The sequence below is a fragment of the Triticum dicoccoides genome, chromosome 3A (assembly GCF_002162155.2).
Source record: "Triticum dicoccoides isolate Atlit2015 ecotype Zavitan chromosome 3A, WEW_v2.0, whole genome shotgun sequence".
Classification (NCBI taxonomy): Eukaryota; Viridiplantae; Streptophyta; class Magnoliopsida; order Poales; family Poaceae; genus Triticum; species Triticum dicoccoides.
Genome location: NC_041384.1, coordinates 235,378,072 through 235,384,415, shown reverse-complemented (window position 1 = coordinate 235,384,415; position 6,344 = coordinate 235,378,072).

Sequence of the window (6,344 nt, the reverse complement as noted above, 5' to 3'; positions counted from 1 at the left end):
ATGCTAGCGATGGTGACGGTGACGCCAGCGACGCGTCTGAGGGCGACCCGAAGGATGCGGTGAGCAATATGTCCGATTAAGCCCGTGCTTCCTTGTCGCTGACCTTACATGTGAAAACTCGGGCACGGCCCTAGAAGTTGTAAGAGCAATTTGGGAGGGGGTGCCCCTCATGTAAACAGATTACCGCCTCTATTCCTTAGGCCAAGCTGAAGATGTGTTTTAATGAGCCCGCGAGTCCCGCCGCAAGCTTACTGCTGCAGTTTATCCTAGTCAGGGCTGGTTCCCGACCAGCTCGTGAGGTCGTGAGCTTCTGAGGGGCCTACCGATCCGTTCGGGAGGGCCTCGTGAGAAGCAAGCGCCAGCCATGGAAGGATGTGTGTGTAGCGCGCGTGCGTCGTGCCCAGCCCCTGCTCGCGAGGGGGGAGGCAGCAGGTGTAAACTCCGAATTCGGGCAAGGAACCAGATCGCAAGAAATCGTACGAACGAGAAAAGACCCCCCCCCCCGCGCACACCTATGAAAATTGAATTTCAAATTTGAATCCAAAGCCAGAAAGCAGGGCTACAGAAAAGAGATTAAAAGCAAATGGCCACGTCCGGCGCCTAGTTTAGTCTTCTTGTCTTCTCACCAGCGCGGAGCTAAGTGCTGCCACTAAAACGTGGGAGGGAGCCCCCGAGGCCCAAGGGCGGCACTCCTGAGACTCCGGGGCGTGTACAGCCCCAATCATTATTACGTGAGAGTGTCATGAGCGGAGATCTTCATAGGCGCGAGCCTTACTTCATATCGCCAGACGAGGCCCCCGCCTTGCGCCACCCTCGACCACCATTGATGCGTCTAGAAGCCAGGACGAATCCAAGGGGCAAAGGGGACGCCAGCGGCGCCCTCAGCGACCACGGGTCCTCTGTCGAGGGAAGGCTCACCAGCACCTCCCCGACAGAGGGCCTACCTCCGGGGGACGCCCTGCTCCAGGAGATGCAGGGAGGGACCTTGCTCCTGGCCCCTCCCCTGTAGCCCCCAGTGCGCTCCTCCTGGCGGAAGGGAGGCCGTTGAGCTGGTGTCTCCATTGTGACCTGATCCTCCTGCGACCCATGGTTAGCGTAAGCTTGCTCTTGAGAGATTAGTGGTACCCTGTAGCTGTTATCGCCGGCATGGTTGGCGAGGCTCCTGGAAGGCTTCGTCTTCCAACGCATACTCCTGGTCCATCATGCGAAGCACGTAGGCCTCCAAGGCTGTCGCCTCGAAGACCTTGCCAAAGTGCCCCACGCTCCACGTTGCCAGGCCCAGCGCGCCGCCCTGAGGATGGTAGGGCGGCACTCCGCTGGGGCCACAGGTGGCAACGCTCGTGCCCGCGCCCATCGGAGGTGGCGCTCGTGCAATTGGGCGTCCAGTGCTGCTGGTCACGCCGGTGTCGATGAAGCCTCCTGGCGCACCTGGGGGCACGCGGGTGCGGCGAGGCCCGCCATGCGATCCGACCGTGGCCTGAGGCGTAAGCAGGGAGTAGAAGGGTGGTGCCCCTGAGGCTGCAGCATCCAGTAGCTCGGCGACGCGCTCCAGCAATGCATCCCGGCCGCTCTCCATCAGCCGGCATCGCAGCATCTCCCGAGCCATCATGAGCGCGGCCCTCATGTTTGCTTGTTCCCGTCGGGTGTGTGGCGCCGTGGCCGCAGCGTGGCTTGAGGCCCTTGCGGCTGCCCGTGCTTGTCGTGGAGTAAGGGTGGATGGCGTTTGACCGCGCCGTGCACGCCCCGCTGCGTTTGGCGGTGCGCTTGCCGCATGGGGCGCAGGCTTGAGGTCTTCTTGGGCGGACGACACTGCCCGGGCCGGCCAAGCTGCCCAGCGGTCGGCGTTGGTCCTCGGGTCGCCGGACATTGGAACCGCGGAGTGTCGGCGGGTCAACTGGCGGAAGAGAAGCTCCGACGCACCCCCTACCTGGCGCGCCAAATGTCGGATTTCGGGTTCAGGCCAAACCCTTGAGGTTTGAACACCGGGGTGTGCACGAAATCTCTCCCCCTCTCTAGCTCGCACACATCATGATCTCACGGCCTAGCTCAATAAACCCAAAGAACAAGAGACACAAGAGTTTATACTGGTTCAGGCCACCGATGTGGTGTAATACCCTACTCTAGTGTGGTGTGGTGGATTGCCTCTTGGGCTGAGGATGAACAGTTACAAGGGAAGAACAGCCTCCTGAGGAGAGGTGTTCTTGTGCTCGGTGAGTGTGGTGGTTTTTGGTGGAATGAATCCGGTCCAAGATGAGATGAGCCCCCTCTATACGGTGGTGGCTAGTCCTATATATAGATGCCTGGGTCCTCATCCCAAATATTAGGCGGGAAGGGATCCCACAAGGGCCAATTTGAAGTGGGACAACTAGTACAAGCTATCCTGACAAAAGATGGTCTTCGCCTGCCAAAGGCTCTGGTGGTGACACCGTCTTGGGCTCCACGGTGACCTCCGTCATGCTGTCCTGCTGGTCTTGGTCTTGTTGCACCGATATGGAAACCTTTGCCTCATGCCTCGGGACTCCTCGCCTGCGCTTGCCTCTTTAGCACCAAAGAGGAAACGAGGACACTGCGCGCACTGGCGCCCGCCTGGCGCCAATCGTCATGGCTTGTGTCACACAAACCTCACAAGGTGTCCCTTGACTTGATCTCTCCGCCCCTCGCGAGCAGGCCTGGTGAGGGCGCCCCTGAGGAGGTCTTACGTCGTTCGCCTCGCGAGGCTTGGCCCCTCGCGAGGGTCTTGAGTGTTTGCTGGTGAAGATGGGCCGTACAAGGCCGCTGATGGAGCCACGCTGTGGGCCGCAGGCAGGTAAGTCTGGTTACCCCCGTTCCGAGAACACCGACAGAAAGGATGAAGCAGGATGCCCAGAGAAGAAGTCCCGTATCCTGGCACGGGGCCTGTATGCGGTAACTGGATGAACCTCACCTCAGGTTTGCGGCCAAGAGCGTGTACACATGCTATGAGATGCACATGCGGATCGTTGCCATGAGGAAGTGCCTCGTTACCAAAATTGACGAGCCCAGATCGAGCCACAAGCAGAGCAAGCGTCACAAGAAGTAGATGGTGATTAGATGATTGTTTATGCTAGTTAATCATGCATGTAATAAATAGTTTACTTTATTGGTGTGTGGAAATGTCATGTGTGTAGTAGCCACCTATGTAATTATGCATGTAATAGTTTACTTTGGTGTGTGCAAATGCCATGGTTGTAGTAGCCACCTATGTAAGTGGATGTTTAATTTGGTTATGCAAGCATGTCCTTATAAGTGTGTATATATATGTATATGTTGTTGTTCTATATGCAATCCCATCGCACAACACACACGTCTTATTAGCAGTAATCGTTTGTGTTATTATCTGTATTCAGACACATTTCTGATTACAGACCTGTTTGCCGCGTATCACACACATCTTGTTCATTTGAACCGTTTCTGTTCTCATGTCTCAATGCAAACAGTTCATCCGAGTGAACCGCATGCCTTATATGGCACACACCTTTGATCTAGCTGACTATTTCCATTGTGTTGCCTAATCACAAACAGTTCATCCGAGGTATGCTGTACATCGCACACACCTTCATCTGGCTGCCCGTTTATTTTGTTCCTCCTCATCGCAAACAGGTAATTGAGATGAACCATATGCCCTACATCGCACATGCAACTAAAATCTGAACCGTGTTTGATGCATCCTCCATCGCAAATGTTTTGCACCTTTTTTGACGGTTCTTTTACACCACCGTTTGCGATTATGGAATCGCACACAGTTTCGTCGAAGGGTCTCTGATCATAATGTCGCGTTAGCAGCATCCTACAGTAGTGTACGCTAGCGACGTCTAGTGGTAAAAAGTCGGGATTGTGTCATGTGGGTAGAGTGTACAACTTCTGCAGAGTGTAAAACTATTCGAATAGCTGTGTCCACGGTCATGGACGACACATGAATCTTTCTCGACATACATAACTTTTCTTGCTTATTCCCTCTTTGCCCGTATTCTTGGAACCTATGAAGAGTGTGTTGATCGAGGATCCTCATGTTGACGAAAGTTATTCTGGAGATAAAACATATTTAATCAAAAACTACTTTTATTCAACTACTATATTTTTTAAACAAAATTAGCTTTCATGCAAATGAGCCATAAGGCCTTCCTTTGAAGCCACATGTAGCGATTAGAACCTTCCCTGCGGGAGGCAAGTTGAGTACGTAATGTACTTATGGCAATAATTTTGTTGCCAATAGAGTTCCATTAAGACGAAGGTGATGACTACGAGAACTATGGTGATCCTTAGGAGTGAGGTCATGTGGACTACATCGACTGCCTGTGGCCGAGATGTAGTCGCTACGCATATTACTTTCCACTGTTTTCTGATTGTAATAAATGTCATGAGATATTTCACTAGGTATGTCTTGTGACAAATATAGTACTTATAATTCTTTTATGTATTCTGCAATGATATCATTTCATTGTGTTGTCAACAATGATCCTGGGGTTGACAATTAAACACATGAGGATCTGGAGGTTAATTCTGGGTTCTCACAAGATCGAGGACATTGATGTTACTATTAACCTTGTAAATAGAGATACTATTTCACCACTTGGGATTGTTTGAGATGTTTAAGTCTTGTGTGGTAAGATCAAATACCCTACTAATTTCCTAGTACTCTGTTCACAACAAGATAATTTTTTGTCCCATATATTTGGTAGGCCTTTCTTGAATACCGTTAATGCTGAAATTCATTGTGTTAAAGAAAAGGTTAGAGTTAAGTTTAGTCATGTATCTCATGAGTTTAATTTCTCTGAGTTTCGTAGACGACCACAAGAGAAAAAATTATCTAGTAAAGATGAAATTATTGGTCTTCCTTCTATGGTCGTACCTCCTACTGATCTGTTAGAACAATATTTGCTAGACCATGAGAATGATATGAATATGAATGAAAGGAATGAGATAGATGAGATATTATTTAAACAAGCACATGTCCTTAAACATAATTAACATGTTGAAACTCTTGGAGATCCTCTTCCACCCAATAGTGATCCTGTGTCCGAATTAAAGAAATTATCTGATACATTGAAATATGCTTATCTTAATGAAAACAAGATATATCATGTTATTATTAATGCTAACCTTACAGAGCATTAGTCTCACTTTATGGCAGCACAAGATTAATATGGAGCATGATGCTAAACCAGTCGTTGATCATCAACATCGTGTGAATCCTAAGATGAAGGATGTGGTAAGAACTGAAATATTAAAGCTTTTGGAGGCATGTATAATTTATCCTATAGTCCATAGTAGATGGGTAAGTCCTATTCACTGTGTCCCCAAGAAACGAGGCATTATTGTTCTTCCTAATGATAATAATGAATTTATTCCACAAAGAACCATTACTTGTTAGAAGTTAAATAAAGCTACTAGAAAATATCATTACCCCTTGCCTTTTATTGCTCAAATGTTATAAAGATTATCTAAGAACACACACTTTTTCTTGTTAGATGGATATTTTGATTTTACTCAAACACTTATGCTAAAAGAAGATGAAGAGAAAACTACTTTTACTTGTCCTTATGGAAGGTATGCTTACAGATGTATGCCTTTTGGTTTATGGAATGCACCTACTACCTTTCAAAGATGTATGGTTGTTATATTCTCTGATTTTTGTGAAAAGATTGTTGAGGTATTCATGGATGATTTCTCCGTTTATGGGACTTCTTTTGATGATTGCTTAAGCAACCTTGATCGAGTTTTGCAAAGATGTAAAGAAACTAATCTGATCTTGAATTGGGAGAAGTACCACTTTATGGTGAATGAAGGTGATGTCTGCTAGAACTACGTCGGTATTTCCCCAAAGAGGAAGGGATGACGCAGCACAACGACGGTAGGTATTTCCCTCAGTGATGAGACCAAGGTTATCAAACTAGTAGGAGAACCAAGCAACACTACGTAAACAGCACCTGCACACAAATAACAAATACTCGCAACCAGACGTGTAAAAGGGGTTGTCAATCCCTTTCGGGTAATGGCGCCGGAAATTGGCAAATGGACGTGAGAGAGTTGTAAGTATTGATAGATCGAACGCCAAATAAAATAAATTGCAGCAAGGTATTTTGTATTTTTGGGTTTAATAGATCTGAAAATAAAAAGGAAATAAAGTAGATCACAAAGGCAAATAATATGAGAAAGAGACCGGGGGGCGTAGGTTTCACTAGTGGCTTCTCTCGAGAAAAATAGCAAAAGGTGGGTAAACAAATTACTGTTGGGAAATTGATAGAACTTCAAATAATCATGACAATATCCAGGCAATGGTCATTATATAGGCATCACATCCAAGATTAGTAGACCGAGTCCTGCCT